At 33.4% G+C, this 13,099-nt stretch overlaps 1 protein-coding gene across 2 annotated transcripts in view; it reads right to left on the bottom strand.

Moving 5' to 3' along the window:
• Positions 1-12,706, bottom strand: part of LOC149800705 (uncharacterized) — a 133,764-nt gene extending 121,058 nt beyond the window's left edge. Inside the window, exons 1-2 of one of the 2 annotated variants that reach the window (XM_089954747.1) lie at positions 12,573-12,672; positions 6,284-6,400 (exon numbers count right to left, since the gene is read on the bottom strand). The gene's annotated coding sequence lies outside the window, so the exon portion shown is untranslated. Of the gene's footprint in view, positions 1-6,283; positions 6,401-12,572 lie in introns of both variants that reach the window. The other variant, XM_089954748.1, reaches the window with a different exon arrangement.
• Between the last annotated feature and the right edge of the window lie 393 nt (positions 12,707-13,099).

The following is a 13,099-nucleotide window of genomic DNA, read 5'->3' as shown; positions in this document are numbered from 1 at the left end:
GCCGAACACCTATTTACATGCATACGGACGACTCCCGCCTCAGTGATTTTCTGCGTCCCAGATAGATAAAAAAATTGGCGTCCAAATACGCGTAATTAAGCGTTTCCGAGATCTCTTAACTATGCATGTATTTTACCTATATCACATACAAATACACATATTTGTCTTTTGAATGGAGTTTAGACTGACTATGGGCAACTGTGTATTGACAGAGTCAATGAACTCGCATCCCAGCGGAGTGTGTCCACTACAAAATGTAACGTCCTTTTGTGCCTATTCACAATCATCTTTGCATATTGATAAGTTGATTGTTTACATTTTTGAGTTTCTATTTTTATTCACACAGATTAAATCAACACAAGTCACACTTACGATTTATACATGAAATATGGTTTTCATGAAGAAAGTATGGCATTACAAACACAGATTCTTGAATAAATGAATGCTTATCAATGCACTGACGTGCAGGCCCATGGATATTAACACTGAAAAGAATCTAAGCGAAATAGCGAGCTAACAATAGGTAATTAAAATATTTTAATATATTTAAGTTGATGTAAACAATTATTCTGCCTTAATTAACATTACTACCGACCATAAAACTCTCTCACCCCCCCCCCATAGGTCCAGAAACACAGTGGTATTTCACAAGCGAAAATCTTCTATTCTCACCTTTTCATGGATTTTCACCCTTATCTTGATACGATGGTCGATCGATCGAGAGTCTTTTAGATATTTTAAAATTTAACAGAGTTAAGATACAACAACAACATCAACAAAGCTTTAATACATTACCTATGTGTGCCCGGAACCAAAACATGTACCTTACAGTGTCGACCGCCAATTGCAACTCTGTATCATTGATTATATAAACACTTTAGACAGATCCCAAGGGAAGTGTACACATACACATAATATGATGAATGATATTCTCGTCGGTTACTTGGTGCAATTTCAATGTGTTTTTTTTATACATGTACAACCTAATACATTTTTCTCTCTTGGGACCATGATTGTCTTTTTAGATGAAATATTTTCTTTTCTTATTCTCGGGATAATTATTTTTTTCTCCAAATAATAGCAAGGATATCATATTTTGTTTTGGTATACCCCTTTACAAAAGTTTTCGCGGTTACCAGCTCTAATTATTATCGCGTTGTTTCTTTGACTACGGACACTGTTGCCCCCAATAAGTTTCGCCCCCAAGTCATATCGGTCCTACTAAAGACAACAAAGATTACCTGACATATAACTATTGTGAATTACACTAAATATTAAATCATACATTTTCTCATTTCTTTTTATAATTTTTTGTACAATATTGTAACATTCTAAAAATATTTAATTACGTTTAGTGTATGTTTATACAAATATCTTTCCAAATGGAGGCTGAATTTTCTTATTTGTTAATTCTACTCTTTCTCCTTTTGTTTGAGAGTGAAACATCCTTATGCATGTTTATAAAAATATTTAATTACGTTAAGTGCTGGGAGGAAAAAATGACAGGATCACGATGGGCAAATACATGGCAGTTACTTACAATATTTGAAAATATATAGTGTTGATAAAAAATTTATACCAATAAATATAACAGAATTAGAAAATGTTTGCTTTGTCTATGATCATTATGTTTTTTATTATCTATTTAACTCAGTACAAGGATAGAAACATTTCAAAACTTGCAATACTGGAAATTATTTACTGTTAATATAGAATTTACGGCATATGGTATTGAAGTGCTATTGTAATCCGTTAACACTTGCCAACGCCTGTTGGACCATGCTAACTTTTACTCAATTAACACATTTATATTATGCCATGTTATGACATTGTGTGCTTGTGTGAAAAATAACCATTTATGTCGATAGTTTATCATATGCAGAAATTTTAAAATAATAAACTTTCCAGTTAAGACTTTGTCATTCTCTGTATGCCTTTTTGAGATACAGTGAAGTTGGAATTTGTCTCCCAATTCCCAGTCATTTGATATGGTGTGCGTAGTAAATCCAACATTTTTCTTTTGTAATTTTTGCGGCAAAAACACCATACAGCAATAGTACACATTTTTATTGTCACTTTGTATGACTCTGTCAGGCTGTTTATGCCTTTCTTATGAAACATCAAAAGGTTGTTGAGTTCGTCAACCTATGTTTCGATAATCAGTCAAATGGTCAATTTATAAAATAACAAACATTTCAAATATGTTTTTTTTTCTCCATATTTTATCATTACTTATAATCATGTTGAAACTAGTCCTTCCATTTGGTTAACTTAAACATCAATATAATTTACAATATACATTTGTCTAATATGACTTTGCACGACTCTGTCAGGCCTTGTATGACTCTGTCAGGCTTTGTGTGGCTTTGTCAGGCCTTGTATGACTTTGTCAGGCATTGTGTAATTAGGACATATTGAAATATTGCATGTTCTTTTGATAATCATTCAAATGAACAATTTATCAAATAAAAAACATTTTACATACTATTTTCTTTTTATTTGAATTTGAACTTGGCCACCAAATTTAGGTTATTTAATTCAACACAATGATGTTGAAAATTAATCCTTCAGTTTGGTTAATTTATTCATCAATTTAAAATATAAATACACTTGTCTAATGTGATTTTTATGACTGTCAGGCTTTGTGATGATTTTTCAGGCTTTGTATGTCTTTGTCTGGCTTTGTGTGATTAGACTATATTGAAAAATTACATTTTCTTTCGATAATAAGTTAAATGAACAATTTATGACATAATAAATAGTTTACATATGATTTTGTCAGACTTTGTTATTACTCTGTCATTATTCGATTTCGAATTTGAACTCTGTCACCAAATTTTTGGTCATTTAATTCTGAATAAATATGTTGAAAACTAGTGTTGAACAGATCAGCAAAAAGATTTGGTGTCATTTGCATGAGTTGTTAATTTAGGGTCCTACTAAATACTGCTAAGCCTGACAAAGCCCAACAAAGCCACACACAGCCTCACAAAGCCATGCAAAATTAAACAAGTGTATTTATATTGTTAATTATATTGATGAATAAATTAACCAAGTAAAAAGACTAGTTTTCAACATAATTATTCAGAAAAAACTATTTAACTCTGAACCATTCAAATTTGGATAAGAAATACTCTGGAAAATGTCCACATAGATTTTAGTTCATTCCAATGTGGTTTAAAGCATAATAATAAACAGTCTACATGGCAACCAAAATATAATACCATTTCTTTCCTCCAATTAACTGCATTAGAGTTAAATCTGACAGGTTAAACTTGAGCTAATAGGAAATACAAGAAGTTTTTTAAGTACTTGTACATGGCACCAGTCATGACACCGAGAAATACAAGTTTTCATACTCATATTTAGTGTTTCTCTATGTATCTTAAATGTGAATGCTGGCTTAAGTATAAATAATGTAAAACAAAACAATCATATAAATTTTGTTTGACTCAGAGGTAAATTATCAAATATTTCTCATTCTTTCCTCATTTAGACAGTACCTTTTTTAATTTTCTACATCTATCCATCCATTTCTTTCTCTCTCTCTCTCGGCTCTGTTCCTTCTGTCTGTCTTTCTTCCTTCTTGATGGCTTGATTTCTTTCTGGCTGAATCTCCCTTGTTTTCCCCTATTTCTAAGGACCCGATGACACGAGTCATCACACAATTTTACTCTAATCAATCAATGACCAAAAATATGCAACTATAACTTCACAACTGCTTCTCCTTTAAGCTAAAGGCAGAACATTAATACTGTTACATGTGAAGGGTCTCTTTAGTGAACGAATGAAACAGACTATAATAATTTTCCTCTAATTAATGCGTGACCACCAATATCACAACTACACAATAGCCTGCCAACCTCACAACTGCATGGTTTCTCCATAACATAGCACTGGTATTTAACTGCCACAAAAAACAAGTCAAAAATCAAAACACCAAATACCAGGAACTAACTTTCCTATGCTACCTTAAGTCAATCAAATCATGTTTTTAAGCTTCCTTTCATCTGTATCTCTGCACTATATTTAATATCATAGCAAGAATAAAAGGCATCTTGAGATAACAGAATAGTCCCTTCTCAGTCATTCCATGGTACAATTTACCAGTCTTTATCATAAATACTGCACATGCAGTCACAGAATCAATCAACACATTTTGATTTTTATAGGGACTATTTGGCCCTAGTGACACTGACCTAAGCTCACTAAAACCAAACCACGTCATCATGAAAAATAAATTTTTGGTGTTTCATATCAAGGAGATCTTATCATGCATTGGCTTATTAATGATGGGGATTGCATTAAAATGGCAAATTTTAGTACACCAAAGTTAAAAATGTGTTATTGTAGGGGACATGTTAATGTCTACACTGTATTCTTGCCAATAAAATTATTTTAACTGAAGATTAGCATGCAGATCTTTGATTATTTCATTTAAATAAAGGGACACATCCTCTTTATTTTCACACAATTCTGACAATTCAATTTCTTCAAACACCTGAACGTACATTTTTGGTGATATAAACAACAAACATAATATAAAAATTCCATTTAGTTAATATGGATGGGAACTGTGTACACGAGGTGAGATTACAGCAGTATTTTGGATGAAATGATCCTTATTTAGAATCAAAATACATACATGTACTTACTGACTGTCCTCTATTTGGTTGACAGTTTGTATAATTTCTAACACTGTAGATTTGTTCTGATGGTAAAGATTCTGATACAGTGTTTCTTGGAAATCAACCACAAATCAATGACAAATGACATGTATATATCAAATGCATAGGAAAATAGATCTTTATCACCCCTAATTTATTAAATAAAAATGTCCTCGTTTTGATGGTAAAAACCATGTCCCCGTTTTTTAGGTTTTACAAGTGTGTGTGTGTGTGTGTGTGTGTGTGTGTGTGTGAATGAAAGATGCTCATGCTCTAGCAAGAAAAATATCATAGATGCCATGCAGGGGCAAAAGTAATATTATAACAGCCATGTGTGATGGTAGGGATTTAAATCTGGAGATAAAGCATATGTGTTCTTTCTGCCTCCCAAAGCTTTTCATTCACTGGCAGGGGTCATTCAAGGTTTTAGACAATGTGAGTGAAGTCATGTACATGGTGAAATGTGGAAGAAATAGATGTCCTCAGAGTGTACATTGTGACCATATGAGGCTTTGCAGTTCTCGGCTGCCAAATGGAAAATCGAATCCACCACATATCGCAAAGGATGCTGAGGCACACTTGATTGCACAGGATGTCAAAATAGTAGATTTGCCTGAGCCATGTTGCAAAACAATGGTGGATTAAACTGACAGTGATGAAACAAACGGTCAATTTTAAGAGCCATTCACTGCGTGACCTCACCAAGAACATGTTCCAGACTGAAAGGATGATAACTGTGTTCTCTTCTAATGCTTGAAATGTCTTGTAAATAGGTTGCTCTATCAAGTATCGAATAACTGCACTGAATTAAAACATTCGGACTGATTGATGATTTTTTGGTTGATTTATTCATATCATTTAAAGTTTTTTGTTTTTGTTTCTTTTTAAATGCCTGATGCATTTCTTGGAAGTGTGGGTAGTGTAGCAATCTTCCCCATACATAATAAGGCAGCTATTTTGATAAGAATCATTGTATTGAGAATTAAAGATGGTCAAGTTGTGAAAAAAACTCATCGAGTAATGTGATACTGGTGTATATACAGGCTGAAGATGAGCTGATTCGTGGATTCTGATGTGTATCATCCTCTGAGAAAGAAGACTAGAGCAAATCAAGACGATAATCAAGACGATAATAATTGTAATGGGCTAGAGGTAAAGACTTTCCATAACTCTCGCAATATTAAAGATGATAAAGATAACTGTTCTATTTCTTTTCTTAGCGTAGGCATTATCGCCAGTGCTCAAGAAGATTTATGAGGTACTAATACCAATCTCTGAGTAAAAACAGAGTAAGAACAGCCAGGGGGTAAGGTTTGCTATAGACCAAAGCTGTAAATATTTATGCACACCCCGTTGCACATCACACATTGTTTTAGTGGGGGGGAGGGTGTATTAATTAATATGTAGGCAAGCATTCTGTGAGATGCTTTTGGTTGTTTCACACTCACTTTTAAGTGGACATATGCTAGCTCGGCTCTTTCTGGTTCCAGCCCTGGTGCATTCTGACAATTATCTTCCCTTTCCCAAATAAAGGGAGGCATACAAAACCTATCTCCTCCTTCAAGCATTTTCACTTAACAGTGAAACTGATGTCATCTACGAAAATTACAACATACCAGAATTTGCGGTTATCCCATAAATGCAATACTTTCATCCATTGTGTTTTGAGGGCAACAGCTACAGTCGTTCCAGGCAAACAAGTTGACAGCGTTCTCTGCCTCATTTTTATTTATCTGATGAGATAAATAAAAAGTCATGTCAGATAAATACGACAGAAAACCACTTGTTAGCCTGCTTACTTTCCCACTACTCCTTTTATATCTCTATCTATAAAATGAAGGAAAATATTCGGGATAACTATAGCTACAATGTCGCAGTCTTCAGGTAAGGGCAGCTATGTTCAAGCAATATGGGAGGATAACTCTAAATAGATTTTGAAAAAAATAACATTGGATCTGGAATCCACAACATTTATGCATCATATATTGTACTCATGTGATTGCTTCTTCCATGGTATTTGCACAAAGTGAGAAGAAGAAGGAAAAAAATCTTGTGTATCTGGCTTTTTCTATAACTTTAGTTTTAAGGTGAGAAAACAAAAGATGTAATGTCCAAAAATTGTATTTGATCCTCTTAATCCGCCAAATATTCATTCATCACATGAATTTTTAATGATATTTTTAAACATTTTAATTGATGTGCCTTGCCTGAAAAAGACTTTTGAATTAAGTGGGTCAGGCTTTCATCCCAACTGAAAGATATATTGCCAACATGGTAGAAATAGTGATGTCATTTTCCAAGCTCAAAAACTATGTTACATAGGCCTAAACAGATCTTATTCAGTTTCGTAATTGCATGCATAATAAGAACTATTAGCTCTTGGGAGCTAGTTTGCAGACTGTAAGCAGTAATATAACGATTTACTTCAACAATCTGACATTCTTACAACTATATTTTTGATAAAATTATGCTTCTTTGTTAAAACTGCAAACTCCTCCCCCATTTATATTTTAATAATCAATGCAGACAAATCATTTACATGAAAAGACTCTATTATCTCTTCAGTTACATGCGATATTAAAATACAAATGGATGATGGCAGAATTTCTGTTTATAAATTAACTGCAGATAAGTTGATTTACATAAATAGAATATACTCTAATTTACATGCAGTGCTAAAATACACTGATTAAAATAACGGCTGGCCAATACATCCTTAAGATACCATTTACTGATTTGAAATATACATGGAAAAGGAAAAGCCTATCCAAAACATACAAAAGCACAGATATACAATAAGTGTTAATGAATCAGTAGCATAGGTGGCGCTCACATTTTGCATAGTGTTAGAATTTTAAAGAAAAAGAATTTCCCTGGCTTTCCTCACTGGTTATACTGGCTTTTTAAAAAAGACCTTGTACATCTTAGGTATAATTCAAAGAACCTTTAATTCCATTTATTTTGGTGTATGCCTGATGGGTGTAATATGGGTTAAAGAGTATACAACTTGGCCTTACTCTAGATGTGCACCTTTTAAAAAAGTGCTAGCTGCACTTGGTCATTTTCACTTCCTGAACTTCAGAGGTAAATTGTAAAAAGAGCCAATAACTTTTTTTACATTTTATATATTTGGTAATTCATTCATTGCACTTTCAGAAGATGGTATTGTCCAGTCTGGCAAAATTCATTTTCCCTATTTTAATAGCTGCTATGGATAGTGTACTTGAGACTAATTCAGGCTGATTTTTTAGCACAAGGGAGCAGTCATTTTAGTTAGCAGCGTGCTTAGATCATGTACAATTTCCAAAAGTACAACATCCAAAGAAATATCATCCACATTACATTAATGTAGCATAGAGGTGTGCCAACATTCTCTCCTATGTGCATATTTTAAATGCAAACAACTTCACTTTACTTATGTCACTCTCTCAAAAGTACATAATAACTGGTGAGCGCCCCCATACTGCTATTTGACATCCAAAGGGAGGAAACTCCATTCAAACCATGTGCAAATGACACAAGTCCACAGTTGCACAACCAATACTCAAGAATCTAAAACAATAAACATGCAGTCAATTAAGGTAGCAGCAGTAAATTATTTACATGTGTTTATGTCATGGAGTATTTATACAATAAGCTCCCAAACCCAGTCTTTAAGAAGGATTTGAAATTGTTAAAATTCAGGGTTGTTTGTAATTAGTATTGGGGAAAGATTCCATAGTTTTGCTACTGCATGCCTAAAAGACTGCAGCTCATCTTGATGTTCTTAAATTTGGAATCTGCACAGTGTTTACATAACTACATGAGTAAAAAGATTGTTATAACTACAAGATTATTTATGTTGGACTGCTTTGGTTAAAATGTTGAATACTTCATGTGCAATGGATTTTATCTTCAGATGTGAGGAGTTGAAATATTTGTCAAATCCAGAGTTCAGAATAAGGTTTCTTGATGTCACCGAAAACAAATCTCAAAGCTCTTTTGTGGAGTTTTTCAAATGTCTGTTCATATTAGTGAGACCGCTGAATTGCCAGACAAGGGGACATTATCTTAAATTTGCCATGAAGAGTGATTGGTTCTCAGCCAGTCTTACTTTAGCTGTTAGGTACCTTCCAATTTAATTGAGCACATTTTAATTGTTTAGATGCTTTCTGACAAATTTCAGTTGCTGACTTAAGTTTAGCAATAAAACCAAAGTGACTCCTGGTAGTTTTACTGAGTCTTTACAAGATATTTTAGCCTTGCTAGGGGAGAATTTAGTCTCAACTCTTTACTGGTTTTCTTTCAAAGTGCACTAGCTTGGAACTTATCAGGGTTTACTTTTATTTCATATTTAGTAATCCAACTAATCAAAGTATTGCACTCCATTTCCAAAGTAGATTTCATGAATTTAAGGTCGTTGTGAGCTTAGGCTAATGTGTTGTCATCTGCAGCAATTTTAATGATCAGACTATTTGATGAAAAATACGTCATTAATATTAAAATGGATGGGTCCATGCAAAAATTTATCTCTAGGGTACCCCTTTACAAATATTACCCATCAACCAGTTGAGTTTCCTGTTTGTTATGATTCTGTGGTCTTCAACTCAGTAACAGAAAGAACAAGTTAAGTATAATCAACAAATCATTTCTAAAAATAAAAAGTTAAGAGGAACTTACAGCTGAAGGCCACCGAGCCATAACATTATTTCCTGCTACAGCTGTCTCAAACAATATCTCAATCTAAATAATGTAATGGCAAACGGCTAGTAATTATTCATCACTGCTTGATTTAATTTATCCTTGAGCTCCATTTCAATACTGAAAATGTGCACCGATGTATTGTTTAATCATCTCACTTGTAGTCAATTCTAGAGTCAAGGAGTCTGGATAAAAACCAGTCAGTGGCTGAATTCTAAGTTTTTGGTGAAATACAGTTGCCTTTTAAATGTTGACATTTTATATAGCTTTAGATGTAAAGTTTGCAGTAATATAAGATAAATCAAATTTTGTTGAATAATTGAAGGTCTTTAGCTGCCTGTACACTTGCATGTTCCATGTAGGTTAGGTGGTCACTGATAATAACTTAGCAACATTAATAAACAAACCGTTAAAGACCTATGCTACACTGTAGTTTTAAGTATGTCAACTTTTGGACCAAAATCAACACAAGATGAATCAATTCCTTTACTTTTTAATCACTGGATCTTAAGTTATAACTTTCTGGGCTGCTCATATGGCGATTGCTAACCCCAAGCTACGGAGTTTAGAACAGATGTTTCCTCCCTTGCCTTGCTGACAGCATATTCTTATTTGAACTTTTGGTCAGCTCCTGGCACAATATCTCAGTGATTATGGCGGAAAAATATAAATATGTGGTCAGACTATTTAGTGAAACAAACTGGAATAAGCCGGAACAAAAAAAATACAGGAACAAAAATTAAACATACTGGAAAAAAGGTTAAAATGCAAATTATTATTTAACTACACTGCTCATTTTCTTGTGTTTGAATAAAAACACCATCTTTTAAAATAATCAGATTCGATTTCATTGCTTGGCACATCAAAATTTAAAACAGGCAAAACAACACAAATGAATATTTAAGACCTGTATACACAACACAGAAAGTGATAAAATATAAAGGGGTACAAATAAAAGCTACTATGCTATTAATGGTTTTACACGAAAACAGTATTTATTGTCGACCATGATTTTTCAATACGTCCCTCTCAGCAGGTTTCATTTACATTAGATTTAATTTGATCTTTGAGAATTTGATCAATATATTTTTTAAATTGATCAAAAACTTGTGTAACTTTTTTGCTATTTCTTCCATCAACATCAACACAGATTCAAAGTCACTATTGTCCTGAAAATATATCAGGTCAATAATGAAACTTAGCCTGTGTGCATCATGGTCATGGTCAACTGCTTATAGCAAGTCACAGCCACATGAAGCATCGACTAAATGTTTTCTCTACACCAATGTCCTGTACAGCAGTTTTTTTTCCTTCAAGTCTGTCAGTTGTTCATCAGTGTAGGAAATAACATAGGGTGATTTGCCTTAACTATTTACCATAGATCATATAAAAGGATGGTTCCTACTTACTTGGTTTTCAATTTTTATTACATTATCTGCTATATTTCTTATGTTGTTGTCCTTTTATCTCTGTAGTTTTTGTCCATAATTTGTTTGATACTTTTCTGACACTTAACTCAGAGCACTTTGTGTTCAGCTTTTGAAAACAATGCTAAGTTTATTTGATGGAAGGGGTTCAAATATTTCTTCCTTTAAAAATGTAGAGGTGAGTATTCATTACAATTCTGTTTAGGGTTTCCATGGTGAGATAGACATGAAAATTTACTGATATATAAATGTAATGACAGACTATAATCTAAAGTTAGCCATATAACTCGTTTCTTACAGTTTGCATGTAATGACAGACTATAATCTAAAGTTAGCCATATTACCGGAAAGTAAACATTTTCTTTTAGGCCAACAGGTACAGATATCAGTGGAGCTGACATGAATGTATAAGTTTGACAGCTAAATTTGTGTCCATGAATGCTCTGTTAGAATGTCAAATTGCAGTTATTTTCTAGATGGTTCTCTTGGGCAGTGTCAGAAGAAATGTTTCTTGGAATTGGCATCCATACTCTTAACATCATTGTTATGATTAAGGCTGGCATCACAATATGTGTATGATAAATCATTGTTATGACTAAGGCTGGCATCACAAGATGTGTATGATAAAATCATTGTTAGTTATGATTAAAACTGGCATCACAAGATGTGTATGATAAATCATTGCTATGATTAAGACTGGCATCACAGGATATGTATGATAAATCATTGTTATGATTAAGGCTGGCATCACAAGATGTGTATGATAAATCATGGTTATGATAAGGACTGGCATCACAAGATGTGTATGATAGATCATTGTTATGATTAAGACTGGCATCACAAGATGTGTATGATAAATCATTGTTATGATTAAGACTGGCATCACAAGATGTGTATGATAAATCATTGTTATGATTAAGACTGGCATCACAAGATGTGTATGATAAATCATTGTTATGATTAAGACTGGCTTCACAAGATGTGTATGATAAATCATTAATAACTTTGTATGTCCTGTACATGAAAGATGAATCACATCTGAAGCATTCCATCATAGCATTGTGGGTCTCCGCTCATGAAGAGTCAACTTTGTCATTCTCTGGTTACTCCCCAAAAGAAGGATCATTATCTGTGTCAAACAGCAGGGTGATAATGCATAACCTTTTTAGTAGGCTTACAAAATGGTTTGGCGTGAAGTGTCTGCTGTAATGCACATGAAGATAACCCGAGTCCCCATTACATGTATAATAGTGTCAGAGAGACAGATTTTCTTAAATCTTTTTTTTAATGTAAACTTCTCACAAATACATTGCTGCCATTCAGGCAAAGATATATGGGGATAGGTTGTACTGTAGAATGAAAGTGTGCACTGACTAAATGTTAATACTTTTTTGTGGTTAATTTTTAATTAACAAATATGCCAGAAAACAATAAAATAGTGAGTATTTTCAACTATTTATTTATTTTTGTTCCGGAATTTTCAGTTTGTTACGGTAAATAGATGTACCGATATATATGTCATAATGAGAGCAAGTTAAATCCAAAAAGGTACTCCGAGTGTAGCTACTAATACTGGTACCAGAATAATTACAATGGCACATCAAGGCATAAAGAGAGATGCCATATTTAAAGACAGCACGTCGGACATATCTAATTGCACTCATTTATGAGGGGTTGGGGCCAAATAAACGATGAGGAAGATTATTATAATCAATCATTATACCATATCCACAATCCATATCGTACTTCGTAGCTACTCCGATTCTATTATATTGTCGGGGTTAATATTTTTACGTACCTGCTATAGCTTCTCAGAAGTTCTGTTTAGAAACGAGTAATACAAATTTAAATATTCTGAACAATAACGGTGGCGTGAAACGTATTAATCAAAAGTCTATTTTCGCTTTCCTGTTATGTTTAGCGGGTGGCGCTATTGATTCTTAGCATTTGAAATATTTCCGTCAAGTCAGGCTATATCTTTTTTAATAGTTTAATATTAATTAGCTATTTGCGTAAGACAAAAGTATCCATCTGATGCGTGTCAGCGCTGTAATTCACAAAAATCCATACATGCGGTGGGGGGCTTAAAATTAATCTACAAAAAAACCAACAACAACAACAACAAAAAAAAAAAAAAAAACAACAGAAAAACAAGTACCGCAATCGGCATCAACTTACAAATTGCCTCTGCCATTAGGCGATTTACTGTAGAATTTTGAATTTTATCCCTACGCCGATGTGTTAAGAGTAACAAAATAGTTCCAAATACTTGTCACCATTACCACAGAAGTCTGACGTTTCATGAATAAAGTACGACGAAAACTC

The sequence above is a fragment of the Sinohyriopsis cumingii genome, chromosome 4 (genome assembly GCF_028554795.1).
Source record: "Sinohyriopsis cumingii isolate HCF-2022 chromosome 4, ASM2855479v2, whole genome shotgun sequence".
In the NCBI taxonomy this organism is placed as follows: domain Eukaryota; kingdom Metazoa; phylum Mollusca; class Bivalvia; order Unionida; family Unionidae; genus Sinohyriopsis; species Sinohyriopsis cumingii.
Note: the sequence above shows the minus strand (reverse complement) of the source record. Positions and strands in the feature narration are given on the sequence as shown.